This window comes from Cyprinus carpio, chromosome A9 (assembly GCF_018340385.1).
Source record: "Cyprinus carpio isolate SPL01 chromosome A9, ASM1834038v1, whole genome shotgun sequence".
NCBI classification, from domain to species: domain Eukaryota; kingdom Metazoa; phylum Chordata; class Actinopteri; order Cypriniformes; family Cyprinidae; genus Cyprinus; species Cyprinus carpio.
Window position 1 is genome coordinate 145,825 of NC_056580.1, and position 26,260 is coordinate 172,084.

General features: G+C 37.7%; 1 long non-coding RNA gene across 1 annotated transcript; it reads left to right on the top strand.

The window, feature by feature from the left end:
* The first annotated feature begins 21,714 nt into the window (after positions 1-21,714).
* Positions 21,715-22,418, top strand: LOC122146053. The gene is made up of 3 exons (XR_006160730.1): positions 21,715-21,809; positions 21,965-22,124; positions 22,207-22,418. It is a non-coding gene; the product is annotated as an uncharacterized LOC122146053 (long non-coding RNA).
* Positions 22,419-26,260: the final 3,842 nt, after the last annotated feature.

A 26,260-nucleotide genomic window follows, 5' to 3' on the forward strand; every position in this document is an offset into this window, starting at 1 on the left:
CTCTAATCAACAAAATGAAAAAAAAAAAAATAATATATCTAGAATATATGAAAGTTTCACTTTTTGAAATGTTACCAAAAAAATGTTACTTTTTCAGGATATTCAAATTTTTTGAGATGCACCTGTATACAGACATCACAGCGAACGTTGCAGGTCTGTGAAAGAGTGTCAGGCACAGATGTGTGATAAAACATTTAAATGCCATGTAGACTTTTGTGAAGTTCAGTGTGGGACCCTTTTTGTCTCATTTGAAGAGTCATTTTCAGTCAGGTCTGGAGATTCGGTGCCCATTTGGTTGCAACAGGACATTTAAGGTGAGATCTACATTTGCATCCTAAGTGTCATGGACTCATAAAATATGCTCTGTAAACCAATTGATAGAGCCTGCCCTGGCCATGGAAACTACAGTTTCTGATGTTGTGCCTTTTTCTAAAAAATTTAACCCTTTTCTATCTGAAATTGCACGCTTAAAATGCTATTACCTGAGTCTACCATTCAAGGCATTGTTGAAGAATTTCTAAATATCCATGACATTGGGCAGTCTTTTTTTCTTAGCAAACTGAGAGAAAAGCTTGAATTATCAGAGGTAAGGATTAATGATGTGATTGATCAGTTGTCTAGGGAGGATTTGCTGACAGCTTGTAATAGTGGTACAGCACAGAGTAGAAAGACTGCTTTCAAGCAAGATTTCCACTATGTTGAGCCAGTCCCTATTTTTCTAGGAGTTAGTGAAAGAAATAGGAAAGAGTGCTTTCCTTAGTATGTACCAGTTAAACAGACCATCAGTACTCTATTTCAGTGCCAGTCTGTGAGGGATAGGTATGAACATATGTACTCACAAACAGCTGAAAACGGTGTGTTTCGGGATGTACAGGATGGTAAGAATTTTTCTGAAAAAAAATTCTGTTTCAAGCTGATCCATCATCTCTGGGTTTGATCATTTATCAGGATTCTTTTGAGGTGGTAAATCATTTGGGCTCAGCCAGAAAGAAATACAAATTGTTGGCAGTTTATCTTACCTTGTCTGATATTTTACCTCACAACAGGCCAAACATAGACCCACATGCAGCTTGTTCTTTTGTGTAATGAGCAAGATTTTAAGCAATTTGGACCAGCTCATGTTTTTAGATCACTAATGGCACTTTTCCACTGCGTGGTACGACTTGGCTCGGCACGGCTCAGTTCGGTACGGCTCGGCTTGCATTTACACTGCAGTATAGCATTGCTTTAGAATGGGCAGGATTATTCACATGTCATTATAGTTGCACCGCCTCTACTGCCGTGACTCCTAAAAAAAATGTTTCATTCAGCATCGCCCCATCAAGCTCTCGCTGGATCCGATCCTCTGCTATCAATGAGAGGAACGTCTGTACTTCCGCAACAGGCAACGAAACTTTTTGATTGTTAAAAAAGGTGCGCACGTTGCATTCGACAGTTGCATTCGATCCTTCGCTGGCTGTGCTGATTTAAATCTAGTGGTTCAGTGGCACAGGTAGTGACGATTCTCTCCTGCCAATCTGTGATCAGCAGATTCTACACCTCACGTTTTATTAATGGTACGGTTCACTTGGAATCTCAACCGAGGTGGTACTAAAAAAAGTACCAGGTACTGTACCCAGTGGAAAAACCCCCCAAAAGTGAACCATACCGAGCCGTACCGTGCCGTACCATGCAGTGGGAAAGCACCTTAATTGAAGATCTCAAAGATCTTGAGGAGAATGGTGTCATTGTGAACTTTTTATGTTCCATCTTAGGTGATAACCTGGGATCCCACACCATTGGTGGTTTTGTCGAGAACTTTAGCCAAAGCCTACATTTGTGCAGGTATTGCACTATTGACAGAGACATTTCATGCCACAACTTTGGAACCTGCTATGAAGCGAACTGTGGAGTTTTATGAGAGAAAAAATTCAGGAACTTGCAGCCAGTGGCGATAATGTAGTTGATGGAGTCAAATTTAACTCTTCTTTCAATCAGTTGAATTCTTTTCATGTTTGTCAGACTGGCTTGCCCCCCTGCCTTGGCCATGACCTCTTTGAAGGTGTTGTGGCTTCTGATCTTAAGCTGTACATTGATTACTTGGTAAATCAAGAAAAATTCTGTGAAATTTACTTTCACAGAGCTTAATTGTTATATTAAACAGTTTGAGTACACAGGAAATGATGCTGCTAATAAACCAGCTGAGATTTACTCAGGGAGTGAGAAACTTTGTGGTCCCGCTGTGCAGAACTGGTGTCTTCTAAGACTTTTACCAGTTATCGTTGGACACCGGATTAAGGATCCAGAATCAGAAGTGTGGCAGCTTGTTCTACTTCTCAGACAAATTGTAGACCTGGGGCTCGTTCTTCGTATGTCACTTATTACATCCGAGATGAAATGTCACACCCAAGTTGATATCATCGCGCTAATTAGGATCTGGCTAATTTGGTTCTTTGAATGCACCTGTTGTTGATAAATAGTATGGCTGGATTGAATTATCTCAGATAATTGCACATTCATGGGTTGGTTCAAAAGGGGTTATGTATCGATACTCAAAACCACTATCAGCAATTCAGCGATTGGCTGGCGGCAAGACGGCAACCTAATGACATCATATAATTAAAAAACTTGACAAATTTCTGGACTTTTATAAGGAAACAGCCAAGCAAACAAAACTAAATGTTATAATAGATAAATGAAATGTGCACTGTTTTTATTTTATTTTAATTTACATGATTCCCAATTATTTATATTTACGATTTCTAATATTTGTACAGGTTTTACATTTTATTTCAATGTAGTATTAAGCAATTAATTTTATTTTATATTTAAATTTGTTTGTTAGGTTTGTTAATTGATTAAAGTTTTTTGAGGGTCAAGATCATGTTATCTGCATCTCCTGCGCTCCATCAAGCCACTCTCATAATAGCTGTCCCAAGGGGCGGAGCCAGACGTTGTAAACATTCGGGGCTTAGCCCAAACCTAGGGGGGTCCAGGGGCATACTCCCCCCGGAGAGATTTTTTTAGGGATGCATCAATCCGATACTCAGGATCAGTATCGACTCTACGATCCTGCCATTTTCTGCAGATCGGGTATCGGTCAGACAAGACCGATCCAAATCCGATCCTGTGTATACCATTCTGTGTTATTGTTGAGCCACACGGAAGGCACAAAAACATTATAAAGCACCAAAACGTTTTCAAGAACATATGAAGCTGTTCTGAAGCTGTTCCATAGTTTCATGTGAGGTACAGATTAATGTTGAAGACATTAAATTCAAGTTCACATAAACTCTTCTCTCCGCTGCAGCTGTCTGTCATCCTCCATTCAGTGTTCAAACTGTGTGTCGCCTTCAGGTACTACAGTCAAAACCATGAAACTGTCTTCAAGAACACACAGTAACTGAGGTTTAAAACTGTTCAAAGAAAAGTCTCATTAAACTAACGCACAGATTTAATAGACTACGTAACAATATTTCTTCCCTTTGTACTACTGATGTCTGGTTCGCGAACGAATCGTTTGATTTGACCAGTTCTTCTTAGTGAACCGGTTGAACCAGTTCACCAAATAGAACTGAATCGTTTGAACCGGTTCGTGTCTCCAGTAAGCATTAATACACAATTTATTTACTTTTTTAATGTGGTCAACACTCCCTCTGAGTGGAAATACACCAATATCACGGAGTAATTAATTTACTCAAACAGTACACTGACTGAACTGTTGTGAAGAAAGAACTGAAGATGAACACGAGCCGAGCAGCTTTCTGTGCACTGTGACTCCATGTTGTTTCAAGCTCATCATTCTGTGCACAGGATGCGCATAAACACTATGTGGCGCTCTATATTGGCGCCTTCAGTATTATAATATTTTTTTATTATTATTAATAGTCTTTCTTGTTCTGTCCTATTTATGATATGTTGCTGCCTTTATTACTGTGCTATAGATTTAAAAGATACGTCTTTTAGATTTCTATATAAATGTATTGTTTTTTCAATAATGTTTTTTACAACAATACAAAGAGCAATGTGTAACATTTTACCAGATTTGAGACTTATTCACTTTTATTTGTAAATAAAATATTTCAAGAGATTTGATGAAATTATTGTGCTCCCATGATTCTTCTAGAATCTAGAGTATCTTTTGCTGCTGAATTATCTACCAACCTAGTTTATAATAATATTTTTTAATCGTTTATGATTATATATTTTTTAATTTGTTATTTTTCATTAAAATGAAGTTGTGTATATGTAGTAGATTGTGATTAACACAAAAGAATGATGATCAGGTCAACATAGAGAAGTATAGAAATTCTATATTGAATAAAAAAAAAAACTGTGCTGGTATCGGATTGGATCGGTATCGGCAAAAAACTAGAATTTCGGCATCGGATCGGATCAGTTCTGAAAAAAAAATGGTATCGTTGCATCCCTAGATTTTTTTTTTTCCATTTACTTCAGCTAAATGCACTATTTTTTCAGGCTGTTTGAGATAATAGAATGTCTAAAAATCTATACACTATCTGGGAAAATGATGATAGTTACTCAGTAAAAAAAAATAAAAAAATCACCCAGTAAAGCCTACAACCTATTTTGAATTTAACTGTTCTCCAGCTGTAGTGAATCCAAAACACCAAAAATGTTAAGGATGACTCATTTTCACCCCTGGCAACTAAAAAGAGGCAACCATTATCTGACTTTTTTTAAGTTAGCTTACATAGGTAAAATTGGAATTTGGTGTAAACATCATTACTAATCTTAAGAGTTCAGTTCTGTTTAGTTTGTGCTTAGCTGACAAATTTGTTACATCAGAATCCATGCCATAATAATTTAGGCTGCTCTACTAGCAAACAGCAAATGCTGCAGTGCCAAGTAAATGTGCTCTTCAATACTCTGAATCAAATATCAGGCCAACAGAAGAACATTTACTAAAATTATATTATATTCTTTGGGAAATAGCACAGTATGATAAACAACATGACCATATATTATTATGTTACGGTACTTTATTTGTTTGACTACTGGCAGTGATGGGCAGTAGCGTCGCTACAAGTAGTGACGCTAGTAGTTTAACTACATTTCTTAGTAGCGTGGTGGTAGCGTCGCTGCTTTCTTAATCAAATAGCTTTTCAGTAGCTAAGCTCTTTTTTTGATCAAGTAGCGTGGTAGCGTCAACGAGAGCTGACGTTACATTATCCAAAGCATTTCTGAAACTCAAGCTCAAATCGTAAATGCAACTGCTAAGGATCACTGATCCTGGACCAGTAAAAGTGACGCCACCACCACTAAACCTCGTAACGTCATTGGCTCCTCAAACTGTCAGTCAAACCCACTCAGTGGTCAAACCTCATTATTCTTCCCGCCTCCCTCGTGAATGAAGTGCGGCGCGGAGTTTGGAGGATATTAGTTTGTTTGCAGTATGAAGGTAAATAAAATAACTGTTGATTGAATAAGTACAGCGTTCAATAAGTACAGCGTTCTCTTTACTCAAGAAACACTATATTTATAAAGGCTAATGTTTTTTTATATTTGAGGAGCGGAGAAGAGTGTCTTAGCATTTGTTGTGAAGTCACAGTCAGATAGCGTGTGAGAAGCGCTGAATCTTTTATAATAAGCTGATACTTTGCCCCAAATAACAGAAAAAAACTAAGTAAGCGCCCACATAGCGATTAGAAAACTGTACAACCTGCAAGTTCATGAATGCCCGTAGATGCCCGTACTGCCGTTTCGTACTGCCTTCGAATGTGGCGTTAATGACGGGGGAAAACATTCGAAACATTCAAAAACTTAGTATTTAAACTTGATTTCGGTGAAACGTTAATAATATAATGAATGACACATGCAACGATGCAAATAAACGTAGCCTACCCAGTCAACACGTGAGATCATGTGATGATCACAGTGACATCACATAATCCTCATACTGTGATCCTCAGCATGTGTGTAAAGCGTGAGCTCAAGGTGAGTTCATCTGATCCTCATACTGTGATCCTCAGCATGTGTGTAAAGCGTGAGCTCAACGTGGGTTCATCTGATCCTCATACTGTGATCCTCAGCATGTGTGTAAAGCGTGAGCTCAGGGTGAGTTCATCTGATCCTCATACTGTGATCCTCAGCATGTGTGTAAAGCGTGAGCTCAACGTGAGTTCATCTGATCCTCATACTGTGATCCTCAGCATGTGTGTAAAGCGTGAGCTCAAGGTGAGTTCATCTGATCCTCATACTGTGATCCTCAGCATGTGTGTAAAGCGTGAGCTCATTGTGAATGCTTCACACTCCGGTCCAGTTGGTGGTGGTAAATGCACCATCTAAGCTGGTCTTCCAACCACCATAAAACATGTAAAGAAGAAGAAAAAGTTGTGCATGGTATTGTTACACCGCAGAAATGGTGAGTGGCCTATTTACATACTTTTAGATGTGCAATGTGGTCTGGTCTTTTTTTTTTTAGCAGAGTACTGCTCACACATGCTACATGTGCACCAGCCATTTTACCTTCAGTAATCACACCAAAATTGCTAGCTGCAGCTAGTTTGCATATCAGTATTTGTGAGGGGTAGGGCCTGTTAGGATCATTACAAACATTACTAACGGGAAATTTCAATATTATTAGTTGTGGTGGGGAAAGGGTAGACGGATATTTTCAATAATTACAAACGCTGTAAAACAACAGTAAGCCAGAGAATGGCTTGTCACTGGTGGAGATAGCGTAACTATCATTGCGGCTTTGGATAAAGCATAGTTTACGATGAAGATGAAAGTGGCCTACTCCTAGAGACACTCATATTAAAGATAACAAGCCTTTATTTCACCACGCTATAATGACTAGTTTTGTTGAACACACAACTTTCTAGTCTTGCGGGAACTGTAGCTGTTTTTGATGTTTAAAAGCTTCAACGTCACTTCCCATTTAACCAAAACTCAAAGTGACTGAACATTCATCCGCTCTTGATTAACATAACAAGCAACTTTAACCCAACATCAGATGTCAACACTACATCAGTTAGAATGTAAAGGTGTAGTATTCTAGCCAAAATGTGTAGGTTTAAAGTACTTTTCATGATACACACTTTCTTTAGGATAGCACAACAATTGTCCCAAAGAAGACTTCTTAAACAATTATCAAATACAGTATCAGTGAGAGGTGGCGAAGGTTGTCCTCTCAAACAAAAAAAAGATTTTGTAAAAGAATTTATGTTTTCATATAATTTGTTTACCACACGAAAAAAAAATAACAGAAGTTATTTTTGGCCTGTTCGGATTTGGAAACAAAAATTAGGCATTGAAAAGACCAAGCTACCAAAAAGCTCGTAAAACTCAAAAACAATCATTTTTGGCTCTTCAGAAACAAAAAATGAAAACACTTTCTGATGATGTGAACACTCCTCCCAGAGAACGTGAATCAGAACTAACTCATCATACACTCAGGAAATTGCTGACTTTTTGTGGAGCAGCAGCCCTAAATGACGACTTGCAAGAACAGTATGATTCAGAATCACAACAGAATACCCATAATTATATGCAAGATACAATGCATGGTAGGCGAGAATTGATAGACTAAATGATTCCATGGGATGTTACCCACAGTGAACAGTAACTCAGACTAGCGTTTTGTCTCTGGAGAAAAAAGCTGTCCTGAGTGGGCAACTGTGAAATTCAACATCTCCATGACCTCCTCTCACTCCATTTGCTTAAGATTTTGAAGGAACATGAGCATGTGTCGTTCCCGCGACGGACCGAACACTATTGAAAACCCTCGTTCTGGCAGTTTTGAGAATAACAGAAAAATCACAGGGGTTACTTTTTAACTTTGAAACATGTCCATGCACTTCATTTGGCAATAATTCAAGAAATTTTCACGTGAAACGGTTAAAATCTTGTTTGGGGGTTGGATGAAGGTGGCAAATACACATATTTTGGATTAAAGGAAGTCGTAAAAGACGCAGAATCTCGGTCTGAGCAAGAACACTTCAAAATAGCGACCCCTTTGCAATTTCTTCTTGGAATATTGATGGCCTACCCATTTTCAAGTCCAAAAACCTCACATGGTCACCACTGCCGTGGTGCTGTCATCAACAGGGGGATGAAGTGAAAAACAGTCCTGGTGGTTGTGTTTACTCTGTTTTCTTGTGAGCAAAGGAACCAAATGCTTTGGAGAGGGGGGAGGATTTTATGGAGGAGCTGCAGAACTGAGGGCAACAGGGCTTTCAAGGGAATAGAATCTGTCCTCAAAAACATCATATGTGATGGCACCAGCCGAGACCTCCAGCAAAGGAATAGTTCAGTTAATTGGGCCGCTATGGCTGTGACGGTTTGTGAGGGTAAGGGAGGTTCTGAGAGCAAAATGCTTTTTTTTGTCATAAAGGAAATCTCAGAACCAATTAGAGTCATTTAGACAGAAGACAAATCCTGACATCACAAACAGATAGCATTCTTGTTTTGAATCTGGAAGCTCAGGGGGGATAGATCAGGCAGTTCCCCAATAGATCCCATGCAGTGTGTAGATCTAGGAGTGCCCTAAGCGAATGGTTATGATGTGTGAAAGAGAAGGACCTTTGGCCAATAAATTTCAGCTGACCTCTTAGCAACCATTACTGGAGTTTCATCAAGCTGTCCGCATCACATAAAAAACTACCTCCTGAGTCTAGAAACCCAGGGGGTTAGATGAACTGAAGCACTGGAAGCAACTGAATTCCAAACAGGTGGGAGGGGGGGCTTTATAACTGGACCAGGGTGGGGGGGGGAAATATGTTCTCGATAGGAGAAGTATATTCACTTCCTTTCACTTAGTATTGGAATGCAGCACTTGTAACAGTGAACACCTAATGGGCATCGTGATTATGCAGATGAGCTGTTAACATAGTTGGGGGTTGAAAAGGAAGGTAGCAGCCTGTATAGCATGATGTTTCATCTCATATAATGTGCATTGCTTGCTACATCTCACGGTGATGTTGGGCGAGATTGACAACAGATCATTACACGAGTGGGGTCAGGCGTAACAAGTTTGTAGAACAATATGGTCAAATCAAGCGGTTTATCCGGGGGGGGGAGTGTCAAGTGATCCACTGATTCAAGAGTACTAACGATTGGCAGAGGAGTCAAGCAATATCCAAGTGCTAGAAATCACAACATGTTAACTCTGCTCTCTGAGCCTAAGAACAAAAGAAATGTTAGCAGAAGGGACCAATAGATAGCTCCTGCCTTATCCATTGAGTTTCGTCCAAGGGGGGTTGGTGGAATCTGATTGTTTTGGTGGAGTTTTGTTGTGCAGAATGTAACCTTTGTACACTAAGGCCGATGTGACTCCAGAAATATATTGGCCCCCATATTCCAAGGATTTCGGAATCACCCACAAAAATGTTACATACTGACACCACTCAACTGAGACAAAAGCATCATATACCATTGTCATTGATTGATCAGATGAATACAATGCGTAGTCGCTATACCGCTCATGCATTCAGTTTGATAGTTAGTCAATTAAGTCAGTAATGCAGGTTTTTGCCTTTTTTATTGCATGTATCCGGATTTTGATCCAAAGACTATGAATAAATTGTGTGTGTGTGTGTGTGTGTGTGTGTGGTGTGTGTGTGTGTGTGTGTGTGTTTGTGTGGCGTGTGCGTGCAGCTTTCAGTATCGATTGTTTATATTCGTTATGGACAACATCGGTTGTAGCCAATCAGTTGGATTTTGATGACAATGGAACATTGCAGTTCCGATGGACATCATCACTCTCAAACATTAAAAACAATTTCCACCAAACCCTACTGGAAGGTTTATGACATTGTGAAGATCGTTGACCATCAATTGTAAGAATTGCAATAATGGTGCATTTGAATTGAAATGAATGTGATGCTGAAATGTGGGTATAAGAAACAGAATTCAGTGTTGTGCCTATATAGACAATCACGAATTTTAGATTTTACATAAGTATTTAACATTTCTGGGAAGATTTTTTTTCTCAAATATTATGATAGGTGGTCTTATAAAGTTACTAATCATATATATTGATGTATTCTATGATGAATATACTTGACAGAATTTCCATTATACACATAGTATACATAACTTTACCACTACAGGAGACTATGTCAAGCAAATCAATACTCTCAGATTACACAACGGGGGTCTCAGCAGGCAGAGGACCTCATTCCTTATTCAATGACAGACCCTGCGTTTTGGAATTACCTGAGAAGAGAAAAAGGAAAAATAAGCTCTGTGATGAAAAGTGACCTCAATCATAGAGCATCTTCACTGTGGTCGGGTATATATTGAATGTTGGTATCGAAAACCAATTTAGCCATAACTCTGTGATCATTCCTTTATTTGTATGTTAAAAATGTTCTAACAGATGATATGAACTGAAGCAGTCAGGAAATGAAGTGAGCAATCGGTCTGAAAAGGCAAGGAAATGTCCCACTGCCCAAACCTCCTTTCCACTGGTTAGCCTGTTTTAATTGATGTAGAAAACTTGAACTTGCTAAAGCACTTTTTATGTTTGTTCAATTCCATTTTTTATTATTGTTGTTTTTTTCTTCTTTTGAACAGTAGTCCATAGTCAGCTCATCAGAAAGTTCAGTGTGACAGTGTTTTACTTTTTAACTAAACCTTTATTTGAATAAAAAATATTTTTCTTCTGCATGACTATCTTTAAGATACTCCTGCAGAGAAGTGGGAAAAAAGATGAGGATGACCCAAGCCCACAAGCTCTGTATGTCTCAGGGTGATTAAACAATACACACATATACAAAGATAAATTCATGTATTAATGGTGTGTATAGGTGTGTAAACTATGGCAGAGTTTGTAAACATTTATAATTGCCAAAACCCACCATAATAGGTGAACCTTTAGCCTAAGGAGTAAGTTGAGACTGTAAACCTGAAGATACAATTTTTAGTTCAAATTTTATTAGTTTATAGAACTTTAACAACGATTCTGTTTTACAAAGAAAGACAATCCCATCAACTCAGATAAAAAACAAATATAAACACTTCATGTCCTATCAGAACTTCAAAATGTACTGTAACAATGTTGAATATAGTATATTTATGTTTTTTTATGAAATTATTATGAAGACACCTTACACCCTCTGGAGGGCCTGTTTGTGGGTCCCCTGACCCCGTGTAGAAACCCTGCATCATGTATTGATTTTCATTAAGCCACTACTTCTATATCTTCCTCTCAGAATTTCATATGTCAAACAACATCAACATTACTTATAAGAATTACATGCAAACCAGGATACCAGGTTTGTATACATTGTTGATATCATTGTGTATACAGGTTTGTTATGGTCAAAAGATTTAGGTGATCATACTAAATTTTAATGTGAAAACAGATGATGTGCATTAAAGAAGTCAAGAAATGCAATTAGCGAGTTGGTCTGAAGAGCAAAGATGTTCAGCCTGGCCAAACTCCCAGATACCATGGTAAGCTTGTGTTTTAACGTATCTATGAACTAGTCAGAATTCACTTTATAATTTTATTTGCGATTTTGAATTTCTTATTCTTTTCTTGAAAGTAGTCCAGAGTCCCCCAGTGGATTCAGAAAGTCTCGGTGTGTCAAAACTCTGGTGAGTATGAAAACCTTTTTCTCTTATGAATCTGGTTAAGAAGCAATTTTATCATTCTAATTCACATTGGTTCATGTGATTGTCTGGATGATACCATGAAGCCTGAGACAGTTTATTTAAAACTCAAGCCCAGCGCCAACCCGTATTCTTAGGTGAGCAATATATATTCCCGATAACGACAATGCAAACACATCACAAGGTACTTATATGAATTTGTGTGTCAATGGACTCCTCACAGATACTCTCAGGGAAATTGTTGGCAATGATAGGATGATCATCCCCAAAAGCTCATGCTTCTCAGGTGCAGTTATCATTTAATATAATGTATTGTGTGTCAAAGTGTGTTTTTTTTTTTTTTTATTTTTTTTTTTACATTGTAACCAATGTCACCACACTTAAAGTGAACAACCTACATGTGCATTGTGTGATAAAACGATCAGGGACAAACGGTTTAAATTTGATGTAGAAAAATATATAGAAACAATATACTGAATTTAGATAATGCATTTCACTGACCTTATGTATGTACTTTTGTAACCAGGGAAGAACCAAAAGGAACAAAATGCACAGTCACCCCCTGAGTGTTTGGACCGCGCCCGGGCGCACCCGTCGGGCACCCGCAGTATCTCGCCCGTGAGCCACGCGTCTATCTGTAAGAGTATGCACTGTTTTATTTTTATTTTTAATTTACATGATTCCCAATTATTTATATTTACGATTTCTAATATTTGTACAGGTTTTACATTTTATTTCAATGTAGTATTAAGCAATTAATTTTATTTTATATTTAAACAGATTTGTTACGTGACAGCATTAATTAAAGTTTTTTGAGGGTCAAGATCATGTTATCTGCATCTCCTGCGCTCCATCAAGCCACTCTCATAATAGCTGTCCCAAGGGGCGGAGCCAGACGAGTAAACATTGGGGCTAGCCAAACCTAGGGGGGTCCAGGGGCATACTCCACCCGGAGAGTTTTTTTTGGGATGATCAATCCGATACTCAGGTCAGTATCGACTCTACGATCCTGCCATTTTCTGCAGATCGGAGCTCGGTCAGACAAGACCGATCAAATCCGATCCTGTGTATACCATTCTGTGTGTTATTGTTGAGCCACCGCGGGAAGGCGCAAAAAACGTATAGCTTTTAGAACAAGAACATATGAAGCTGTTCTGAAGCTGTTCCATAGTTTTCATGTGAGTACAGATTAATGTTGAAGACATTAGAAATTCAAGTTCCATAAATGCCTTCTCTCCGCTGCAGCTGTCTGTGTCTGCATTCAGTGTTCTGTGTGTAGCCTTCAGGTACTACAGTCAAAACCATGAAACTGTCTTCAAGAACTACACAGTAACTGAGGTTTAAAACTGTTCAAAGAAAGTCTCGATAAACTAGCAGATTTATGGAGCTACTATTAACAATATTTCTTCCCTTTGTACTACTGATGTACAGTTTGTGAGGCAGTGGTTTGATTTGACCAGTTCTTCTTAGTGAACGGTTGAACCAGTTCGCAAATAGAACTGAATCGTTTGGGCGGTTCGTGTCTCGTCAGCATTAATACACAATTTATTTACTTTTTTTAATGTAATTGGTCAACACTCCCTCTGAGTGGAAATACACCAATATCACGGAGTAATTAATTTACTCAAACAGTACACTTACTGAACTGTTGTGAGAAAGAACTGAAGATGAACCACGAGCCGAGCAGCTTTCTGTGCACTGTGACTCCATGTTGTTTCAAGCTCATCATTCTGTGCACAGGATGCGCATAAACACTATGTGGCGCTCTATATTGGCGCCTTCAGTATTATAATATTTTTTATTATTATTAATAGTCTTTCTTGTTCTGTCCTATTTATGATATGTTGCTGCCTTTATTACTGTGCTATAGATTTAAAAGATACGTCTTTTAGATTTCTATATAAATGTATTGTTTTTTCAATAATGTTTTTTACAACAATACAAAGAGCAATGTGTAACATTTTACCAGATTTGAGACTTATTCACTTTTATTTGTAAATAAAAATATTTTCAAGAGATTTGATGAAATTATTGTGCTCCCATGATTCTTCTAGAATCTAGAGTATCTTTGCTGCTGAATTATCTACCAACCTAGTTTATAATAATATTTTTTAATCGTTTATGATTATATATTTTTTAATTTGTTATTTTTCATTAAAATGAAGTTGTGTATATGTAGTAGATTGTGATTAACACAAAAGAATGATGATAAGGTCAACATAGAGAAGTATAGAAATTCTATATTGAATAAAAAAAAAAACTGTGCTGGTATCGGATTGGATCGGTATCGGCAGATACTCAGAATTTTCGGCATCGGATCGGATCAGTTCTGAAAAAATGGTATCGTTGCATCCCTAGATTTTTTTTTTTCCATTTACTTCAGCTAAATGCACTATTTTTTCAGGCTGTTTGAGATAATAGAATGTCTAAAAATCTATACACTATCTGGGAAAATGATGATAGTTACTCAGTAAAAAAAAATAAAAAATTCACCCAGTAGAGCCTACAACCTATTTTGTATTAAATTGTTCTCCAGCTGTAGTGAGTCCAAAACACCAAAAATGTTAAGGATGACTTTTTTTACCCCTGGCAACTAAAAAGAGGCAACCATTATCTGACTATTTTTACGTTAGCTTACATAGGTAAAATTGGAATTTGGTGTAAACATCATTACTAATCTTAAGAGTTCAGTTCTGTTTAGTTTGTGCTTAGCTGACAAATTTGTTACATCAGAATCCATGCCATAATAATTTAGGCTGCTCTACTAGCAAACAGCAAATGCTGCAGTGCCAAGTAAATGTGCTCTTCAATACTCTGAATCAAATATCAGGCCAACAGAAGAACATTTACTAAAATTATATTCCTATATTCTTTGGGAAATAGCACAGTATGATAAACAACATGACCATATATTATTATGTTACGGTACTTTATTTGTTTGACTACTGGTTTTGGTGGGCGTTTGCTTCTCTACAAGTAGTGACGCTAGTAGTTTAACTACATTTCTTAGTAGCGTGGTGGTAGCGTCGCTGCTTTCTTAATCAAATAGCTTTTCAGTAGCTAAGCTCTTTTTTTTGATCAAAGTAGCGTGGTAGCGTCATACGAGAGCTGACGTTACATTATCCAAAGCATTTCTGAAACTCAAGCTCAAATCGTAAATGCAACTGCTAAGGATCACTGATCCTGGACCAGTAAAAGTGACGCCACCACCACTAAACCTCGTAACGTCATTGGCTCCTCAAACTGTCAGTCAAACCCACTCAGTGGTCAAACCTCATTATTCTTCCCGCCTCTCTCGTGAATGAAGTGCGGCGCGCAGTTTGGACTGGAGGATATTAGTTTGTTTGCAGTATGAAGGTAAATAAAATAACTGTTGATTGAATAAGTACAGCGTTCAATAAGTACAGCGTTCTCTTTACTCAAGAAACACTATATTTATAAAGGCTAATGTTTTTTATATTTGAGGGAGCGGAGAAAGAGTGTCTTAGCATTAGATTGTTGTGAAGTCACAGTCAGATAGCGTGTGAGAAGCGCTGAATCTTTTATAATATGATACTTTGCCCAAATAACAGAAAAAAACTGAGCGCCCACATAGCGATAGAAAACTGTACAACCTGCAAGTTCATGATGCCCGTAGATGCCCGTACTGCCTTCGAATGTGGCGTTAATGACGGGGGAAAACATTCGAAACATTCAAAAACTTAGTATTTAAACTTGATTTCGGTGAAACGTTAATAATCTAATGAATGACACATTACAACGATGCAAATAAACGTAGCCTACCCAGTCAACACGTGAGATCATGTGATGATCACAGTGACATCACATAATCCTCATACTGTGATCCTCAGCATGTGTGTAAAGCGTGAGCTCAAGGTGAGTTCATCTGATCCTCATACTGTGATCCTCAGCATGTGTGTAAAAGCGTGAGCTCAGCGTGGGTTCATCTGATCCTCATACTGTGATCCTCAGCATGTGTGTGTGTAAAGCGTGAGGCTCAAAGGTGAGTTCATCTGATCCTCATACTGTGATCACCTCAGAGCATTGTGTGAAGAGACGTGAGCTCACAACGTGAGTTCATCTGATCCCATACTTGATCCTCAGCATGGGTGTAAAGCGTGAGGCTCAATAGGATGAGTTCATCTGATCTCTACTGTGATCACTCAGCATGTGTTGGTATTTAAGCGTGAGCTACATTGTGAATGTTCACCATGCCAGGTCCAGTGGTGAGTGGTAAATGCACCATCTAAGTGTTTTTCTTTAGATTTGCCAAACCACCATACAACAACATGTAAAGAAGAAGAAAGAGTTGTGATCGGTATTGTTTCCCACAGCAGAAGAAAATGGTGCGTGGACATTTAAATACATTTAGATGTGCAATGTGGTCTGCGCTTTTTTTTTTCGCAGATACTGCTCACACCTGCGTACAGGTGACCAGGCCATTTTACCTTCAGTAAATCACACCCAAAAATTGCTAGCTGCAGCTCGTTTGCATATACAGTATTCTGTGAATTGTTAGGCCTGTTAGAATCATTACAACATTACTAACTTTATATTTCAATATATTAATTTTTTTTATTTATACTTATATTTCAATAATTAACAAGCGCTGTAAAACAACAGTAAGCAAGAATGCTGCACTGGTGGAATAGCGTAAACTATCATTGCTCTTTGGATAAAGATAGTTTAAGATGAAGATGAAGTAGGCCTACTCTTAGACACTCATATTAAAGATAAAAAGCCTTATTTCACCACGCTATATGACTAGTTTTTTAACAACAACTTCTATCTGCGGAACTGTAGCTGTTTTATGTTAAAAGCTTCAACGTCACTTCAATTTACCAAAACTCAAAGTGACTGACATTCATCCTCTTATGAACATAACAAGCAAACTTTACCCAGACATCAGATGCAACACTACATCATTAAGAATGTAAAGTGTAGATCTACAAAAGTGTAGTTTAAAGTACTTTATGATACACACTTTCTTTAGGATACACAACAATTGTCCAAAGAAGACTTCTTAAACAATTATCAAATACAGTAATCAGTGAGAGTGGCTAAGGTTGTCCTCTCAAACAAAAAAAATTTGTAAAAGATTTATGTTTCATATAATGTTTTACTAATACAGAAGTTCTTTTTGGCCTGTTAGGATTTGGAAACAAAAATTAAGGCATTGAAAAGACAGCAACAAAAAGCTCGTAGAAAATCAAAAAAGATCATTTTGGCTCTTCAGAAAAAAAAATGAAAACACTTCTGATAGTGAACACTCCTCCAGAGAACTTGAATCAGACTACTAATCAGACGACTCAGGAAATATGGCTGAATGTTGTGGAGCAGCATCTAAATGAAGACTTGCAAGAACAGGTATGATTCAGATCACAACAGAATACCATAATTAATATGCAAGATCAAGTGCTATGGTATGAAATTGATAGACTAAATGATTCCATGGATGTTACCAGTGAAAGTAACTCAGAGCTAGCTTTGTCTCTGGAGAAAAAAAGCTGTCTGAGTGGGCAATGAAATTCAACATCTCCATGACCTCTCTCAATCATTTGCTTAAGATTTTGAAGGAACATGACATTGATGTTCCAGCAGACGGGACGAACACTATTGAAAACACCTCGTTCTGGCAGTTTGAGAATAACAGAAAAATCAGGTACATTTTAACTTTGAAAATGTCCATGCACTCATTTGGCAATATTATTCAGAAATTTCACTGAACTTTAAAATCTTGTTTTTGATAGGTGGCAAATACACATATTTTGGATTAAAAGGAAGGTCTTACGCATACTCTGTCTGAGCAAGACACTTCAAAATACGACCACTTTGAGATTTCTTTGAATATTGATGGCCTACCCATTTTCAAGTCCAAAAACCTCACAATGTGGCCACTTCAGTGTGCTGTCATCAACAGTGATGAAGTGGAAAAACAGTCCTTTTGTTGTTGCTCTGTTTTCTGGAGCAAAGAAACCAAATGATTTGGAGTTTTTGAGGGATTTTATGGAGGAGCTGCAAGAACTGATGGAAACAGGCTTTAAAGGGAAGAGAATTGTCCTCAAAAACATCATATGTGATGCACCAGCAAGAGCCCTCATCAAAGGAATAGTTCAGTTTAATGGCCGCTATGGCTGTGACTTTTGTGATGTAAAGGGAGTTCATGAGAGCAAAATGCTTTTTTTGTATAAAGGAAATCTCAGAACCAATGAGTCATTTAGACAGAAGACAAATCCTGAACATCACAAAACAGATAGCATTCTTTTTTGAATCTGGACATTGATATGATAGGCAGTTTCCAATAGATCCCATGCATTGTGTAGATCTAGGAGTGACTAAGCGAATGTTGATGATGTGGAAAGAAGGACCTTTGGCCAATAGATTATCAGCTGGACATCTTAGCACCATTACTTATTTTCATCAAGCTGTCCGACATCACATACCTCCTGAATTTCAATAGGAAACCCAGGGGGTTAGATGAACTGAAGCACTGGAAAGCAACTGAATTCCGAACATTTTTGCTTTATACTGGACCAGTGATTTTTGAAATATGTTCTCGATAAGGAGAAGTATATTCACTTCCTTTCACTTAGTTATTGGAATGCGCATCTTGTACAGTGAAAACCTAATGGAGCATCGTGATTATGCAGATGAGCTGTTAACATATTTTGTTGAAAAAGGTAGCAGCCTGTATAGCATGAGTTTCATCTCATATAATGTGCATTGCTTGCTACATCTCACTGATGTTGCAAATTACAACAGATCATTACACTATTGTTCAGCGTACAAGTTTGAGAACAATATGGGTCAAATCAAGAGGTTTATCCGCGGTTCAAGTGATCCACTGATTCAAGTAGCTAACAGATTGGCAGAGAGGCAAGCAATATCAAGTTCTAAGAAATCAAATGTTAACTCTGGTACGCCAAAGACAAAAGAATGTTACAGAATGACCAATGATAGCTACTGCCTTATACATGGAGTTCAAGAAAATCTGATTTTTTGTGAGGTTTTTTGCAGAATGGAACCTTTGTACACTAAGCCATGTGACTCCAGAATAATTGGCATATTCAAAGGATTTCGGAATCACACAAAAATGTTACATACTGACACCACTCAACTGAGACATAAAGCAATCATGATACCTTTGTCATTGATTGATAAAGATGAATACAATGCGGTAGCGCTTATACCGCTCATGCATTCAGTTTGATTAGTTAGTCAAGTAAGTCAGTAAGGCAGGGTTTTTTGCCTTTTTTATTGCATGTTATCCTGATTTTGATCCAAAGACTACCATACCATTTAATTTGAGTGGTGTGTGTGTGTGTGTGTGTGTGTGTGTGTGTGTGTGTGTGTGTGTGTGTGTGCGTGTGCGTGCATCTTTCAGTATCGAATTTGTTTATTCGGTGATGGACAGACATCTGTTGTACCAATCAGTTGGATTTTTGATGACAATGGAACATTGAAGTGTCGATGGACATCATCACTCTCAAACATTAAAAACAATTTTCCACCAAACCCTAACTGGAAGGTTTATGACATTGTGAAGATCGTTGGACCATCAATTGGTAAGAAATTGCAATAATGGGGCATTTGAATTGAAAATGAATGTGATGCTGAAATGTGGGTATAAGAACACACAAATTCAAGTTGTTGTGCCTAATATAAGACAATCACAATTTTAGTTTTACATAAGTATTTAACATTTCTGGAAGATTTTTTTCTCAATATTATGATAGGTGGTCTTATAAATTTACTAATCATAATATATTTATGTATTCTATGATGAATAAATACTTGACAGAATTTCCATTATACACATAGTATACATAAATTTACCACTTACAGGAGACTATGATCAAGCAAATCAATACATCTCAGATTACACAACGGGGGTCTCAGCAGCAGAGGACTCAATTACTTATTCAATGACAGACCCTGCAGTTGTGGAATTACCTGAGAAGAGAAAAAGGAAAAATAAGCTCTGTGATGAAAGTGACATCAATTCAGAGACATCTTCCTGTGAAGGTCTGTATATATTGAAATGATTGGTATGCAGAAAACAATTTAGCCATAACTCTGTGATCATTCTTTATTTGTATGTACTAAACAGATGATATGAACTTGAAGCAGTCAGGAAATGAAGTGAAGCAATCTGGTCTGAAGTCAAGAAATGTCCCACTGCCCAAACCTCCTATATACCATGGTTAGCCTGTTTTAACTTTGATGTAGAACTTTGAACTTGCTAAAGCACTTTTATGTTTTTTCAATCCAGTTTTTATTAGTTTGTTTTTTTTTCTTCTTTTGAACATTAGTCAATATTCAGCTCATTCAGAAAGTTCAGTGTGACAGTGTTTTAACTTCTTAACTAAACTTTTATTTAATAAAAAATATTTTTCTTCTGCATGATCTATCTTTAAAGATACTCTTCAGAGAAGTGGGAAAAAAGATGAGGATGATCCCAAGCCCACAAGCTCTGATGTCTCAGGTGATTTAAACATATACACACATATACAAAAGATAAATTCATGTATTAATGGTGTGTATAATGTGTTACTATGCAGAGGTTTTTTTACACTTTATATTGCCAAAACCCACCATATATGATGAACCTTTAGCTAAGGAGTAATGTTGGACATGTAAACCTGAAGATAACAATTTTTAGTTCAAATTTATTAGTTTTATAGAAGCTTTACAAAGAATTCTGTTTTACAAAGAAATACAAATCCCATACTACAGATAAAAAACAAATATAAACACTTAAATGTCTCTATCAAGAACTTAAAAATGTGACTGTAACAATGTTTGAATATATTAATATTTATGTTTTTTATGAATTTTATGAAGACCCTTACAACCCTCTGGAGGCCTGTTGTGGGTCCCCTGACCCCGGTTAGAAAACCCATGCATTCATGTATTGATGTACATTAAGCCACTTACTTCTATATCTTCCTCTCAGAATTTCATGATGTTCAACAACATCACATGACTTATAAAGAAATTACAGTGCAAACCAGGATACCAGGTGTGTATACATTGTTTATTCATTGTGTATACAAGGTTTGTTATGGCAAAAGATTAGGTGATCATACTAATTTTAATGTGATAAAACAGATGATGTGCATTTAAAGAAGTCAAGAAATGCAATGAAGCGAGTTGGTCTGAAGACAAAGAATGTTCAGCTGGCCAAAACTCCCAGATACCATGGTAAGCTTGTGTTTTAACGTATCTAAGGAACTAAGCAGAATCAGCTTTATAATTTTATTTGCAGATTTTGAATGTCTTATGTCTTTTCTTGAAAGTAGTCAAGAGTCCAGTTATTCAGAAAGCTCTGTGTGTCAAAACATCTGGTGAGTATGAAACACTTTTTCTCTTAAATTGAATCTGGTTAAGCTAATTTGATCATTCTAATTCACATTGTTCAGGTGATTGTCTGGATGATAACAATGAAAGCCCTGATGACAGTTATTTAAACTCAAGCCAGCCCAACCCAGTATTCTTAGGTGAGACAATAGATATTCCCTATAACACATGCAAACACATCACAAGGTACCTTATAAGAGAATTTTGTGTCATGACTCTCACAGATACTCTTCAGGGAAATGTGGCAATGCATGAGGATGATCATCCCAAAAGCTCTGCTTCTTCAGGTGAGTTATAATTTAATATAATGTATTGTGTGTGTGTGTGTGTTTTTTTTTTTTTTTTTTTTTTTTTTTTACATTGTACCAAATGTCCCCACAATTAAAGTGAACCACCTACATGTGCATTGTGGATAAAACGATCAGGGAAAAAACGGTTTAATTGATGTAGAAAAATAAATATAGAAACAATATATAACTGATTTAGATAAATGCAATTTCACTGACCTTATGTATGTATTTTGATAACAGGGAAGGAACCAAAGGAAACAAAATGCAAAAGTCACCATGGAGAAATTGTTTGGTATGTGATATATCAATTAGACATTATTTATTTATACAGACATAAAACATCCTTTGCTATATAACAATCTAACTTTACACTTTTTCAGATCTGAATACTAAGATACTCCAACAAATTCAAATGCTGGAACAGAGACAAGCTGTCATCATGAATGACTTGGCAAAAGTTAAGTCTGTTCTCATGAAGCGGGCAGAAGAAGATGCCCATTAGGAACTTTTTTAAACAACAACAGTGCTCCAGCTTTGAAACGTTTGAAGGCCTTCTGTCAGAGGCTTGAAGAAGACAAAAATTATTGAGAGCTTTATGTTAGTACTACTATATAAATTTAGCGTTTATTTTTACAACAAAGCCACAGTTTTATTTTTTTATTTTTTTATTTTTTTGCAGCAGATACCATGTAAAAGAAATGTTGAAGCCTGGTATATTTTAATCATGACAATATTATGTATGTTTTTGTCAGGTACACTATCTCATCCATACTCACGGCAGCTCCAATATAGGTGAGATGGTGAGACAGGCTTTAAAAAGCATAGCGTCAGACAATGTTCTCTGTCTGTATAACAGAACGGGGAAAGATGGGAAGAAGGTGTTGCCACCTGTGCTCCTGACATGTTTGAAAAGTAAGTGTTTAAGTTTTGGTTTGTGCATCTGGATGCTGCTATAGAAATTGTAATGTTAACACCTTGCTCTTTGTGTTTTTAGAATGTGTCAGGTCTTTTCACAAACAAAATGAAATAGAGGTGAAGAAGCTAAAAGTAACCACCAGAACAACACCAGAAGCGGAATGTATTCGCCAAGTAGAAATTTTTTTGTCCAACGCCAACACCAGGCTGAAAAGGAAACCAAATAAAGGAAAAAGCTGACTTTTTGTTTGATTGTTTTTATTGATGGAAATAAAGAATGTGGGTGTAAAAGTTTGAGTAAACTGAATATTTTTAGATAACAGTGAACTAACACAATTATTGCATAGTGGTGTTATATGGTGATCTCACAGTATGAGCACACAGTGAGTGCGCAGTGACCTCACAGTGATCACAGTATGAGCACACAGTGATCACAGTATGAGCACACAGTGACCACAGTATGAGCACACAGTGAGTGCGCAGTGACATCACAGTGATCACAGTATGAGCACACAGTGACCACAGTATGAGCACACAGTGATCACAGTATGAGCACACAGTGATCACAGTATGAGCACACAGTGACCACAGTATGAGCACACAGTGATCACAGTATGAGCACACAGTGAGTGCGCAGTGACCTCACAGTGATCACAGTATGAGCACACAGTGAGTGCGCAGTGACCTCACAGTGATCACAGTATGAGCACACAGTGATCACAGTATGAGCACACAGTGAGCGCACAGTGATCACAGTATGAGCGCACAGTGATCACAGTATGAGCGCACAGTGATCACAGTATGAGCACACAGTGATCACAGTATGAGCACACAGTGACCACAGTATGAGCACACAGTGATCACAGTATGAGCACACAGTGAGCACAGTATGAGCACACAGTGAGTGCGCAGTGACATCACAGTGACCAGAGTATGAGCACACAGTGATCACAGTATGAGCACACAGTGAGTGCGCGGTGACATCACAGTGACCACAGTATGAGCACACAGTGAGTGCGCAGTGACATCACAGTGACCAGAGTATGAGCACACAGTGATCACAGTATGAGCACACAGTGATCACAGTATGAGCACACAGTGACCACAGTATGAGCACACAGTGACCACAGTATGAGCACACAGTGATCACAGTATGAGCACACAGTGATCACAGTATGAGCACACAGTGACCACAGTATGAGCACACAGTGATCACAGTATGAGCACACAGTGAGTGCGCAGTGACATCACAGTGACCAGAGTATGAGCACACAGTGAGTGCGCGGTGACATCACAGTGATCACAGTATGAGCACACAGTGATCACAGTATGAGCACACAGTGAGTGTGATGTGACCTCATATTTCCACCACAGTATGAGTGCACTGTGATTGTGCAGTGACCTCATGTTGTGAACAAAGTATGAGCACACAGTGAGAGCTCTGTGTGGTTACACTTTTAGTTCACTGTGACACTCACATTATGACCGCACTATGAGAATATTGTGAGCTCATAGTGACATCAGTGTGAGATCAAATTGTTGACTGGGTAAGTTATTTGTAGGGCTATACATCTGTACAGTAAGATTTCATTAATGTTAGCTAATGTAACTAACATGAACGTACAATGAACAATACATTTATTACAGCATTTATTCATATTTGTTAATGAAAATACAGTCGTTCATATGTAGTTCATGTTAGTTCACAGTGCATTAATTAATGGTAACAAACACAGCTTGATTTTAATAATGCATTAGTAAATGTTGAATGTATTGTTCATTCTTAGTTCGTGCTACCTACACTAGTTAACTAATGTTAACTAATGAACCTTATTGTGAAGGGTTACCATTTACATTTAGTCATTTAGCAGACACTTTTATCCAAAGCAACTTACAAATGAGCACAATGGAAGAAATCAAAATCAACAAAAGAGCAATGATATATAAGTGCTATAAAAAGTCTCAGTTAGCTTAACGCAGTACACGTAGCAAGGTTTTTTTAATTTTTATTTTGAGGCCTTTTTTGCTTTTGTTAATTGTATAATAAATAAAAAGAAAACAAAGATAGAATACAAAAAGATTAGAGAAGCAAGTGTTTTTTTTTTTTTTTTTGTTTTTTAAGAAAACAAGCAGTTAGTAAATAAAGAGTTTTTAGAGTGCAAGCCTTTTATTTCTTGATTCTTGAAGATGGTTAAGACTGATTTTTGTTGCCAAATTGGTTTGGAACAGCTGCTGAATTAACAACTAAACTGAACTATTATGCCTGTCTATCTGCTTGACTGACAGTTGATTTGATCACTGAGAGAGCATTGACTTGGTATGATGTTGGTTCAATATAAAAATGATTTTTTTAAAAAAATAGCTTAGATGTAGTAAACTACTTTTGCCGTGTTGTTGTAGCTTAGCTTGCTACATTTCACAGGGCTGTAGCTTTAGTGTAGTGAAGCTTCATTTAATGAAGAGTAACTGTTAGCTTAGCTTACTACATTTTCCAAGTAGCTTGCCCAACACTGACTACTGGTCACTTTTCTCCTGCCTCTTCTTCTCTTACTCATGCTCCACTCATCTCTGGAAATTTCATCCACTGAAAGAAGAAAGTATAAACCAAAGAAAGTATAAGTATTTCTCATCACAAACTTAAGATGCAAAAAAGATTAAATGCAAATCTTATCTCTTACAATTACTTTTGGCATCTGTGCTTCCCTTTACTCATCTGCTCTTCACTCCTTACTGATAAATGCATTTTCATCTCTTGTCCCTCTTCCAATTCACCTGTTTATATTTCATTTCTTTCATCTCTATTTTCTTTGCTTTCTCCCTCACTCAATTCTTTCTTCTCCACTCCTCAAATCCAGACTTCCACTTGTCCTATTCTCTCCTATTTCTCCACTTCTCATCACACATTTTTCTCCTTTCTCCTTCTCTTAACTTCTGCTTTTCACTTCTTTCTCACTCTCCTCATCATCTCTCCTCTTCTTGTCCTCCAGCCTCTCCTGCTCCACAGGTGTATTTGTGTCCTTGCCTCTTCACTCACTTATTTTTCCTCCTTGCTCATTTTCAGACTTATATCCTTTCTCCGAATTTAATAAATATATACATGTAAAAGCTATTAACCATACAGAAATGATGTATATCTAACCTATTTAGTAACTAGCATATTAAGCATATCCATTCTTTTGCTCCTTTTCCACTCTCCATTCTTTTCCTCGTACACACTTTCTTCTATTTCTTTTCTCTTTTTGCATTCCTTTCCAACTGCCGTGCCTCCATTCTTTCTCTTGCAAACCCTCTAAATCTTTGCTCTCCTATTGTTGTCTTGATAAAGCATTTTTTGTTGTCTTCTATTTCTGTGGCGGCAACATAAGGCTGTATCGACGTGGCTTTAATTAAGCGAATCTGTCAATAACGCTGTCAGGGTTGATGTCATTCAAATTGTCCTTTTCAATTGATATGATGGCCAAGTCGTTGAGCCTGTCTTGACCCATGGTGTTCCTTAACCATGTATGAAGATGGCGCAAGGCACTGAAGGAGCGTTCACAGCTGCAGCTGCTTACTGGAATCGTCAGGGCAACTTGGAAGAGAGCCTTCAGGGTGGGAAACGTCTTCATCAAGAAGTTGGAACACAGTGGAGGTGTCACGGACTGTCTCTTTCTCCATCCTTCTATTGATGAAACTTTTAGCCACTAGGAGTTCTTCTGGCTTCAACTGAATCTTATAATGGGAAGCAAGGCTTTTGAAGGCTTCTTCAGAGAGAAAGGTCTCTTTGGTTGGGTTGCAAGCATGAATACCTGACATAAGTGCTTCTCCCAGACCTGAAAACCGATGAGTGGGTTCATCTACCATCCTGTCCAGGCATGGATAAAAAAGCTGTTGTCTGAATTCATCTGAGGTGGTCAGATTGGAGGTTGACCCACAGGCTGACTCCACCACAAAACCATCATATCTTTTTTGTTTTTGCCTGGGACCAACAGGGAGCTGGATGTCATTTGCCTAACATAAGGCAAACACATACACTGCTTCAGGGTGTCGCTCTCTGAAGGGGGTCTTGGACACCGCCCACTGCTCCACTCATGACAGATGCCCCATCATAGGCTTGTGCAACACACAGTAGGTCACCAGTGTGTGACTGTAAC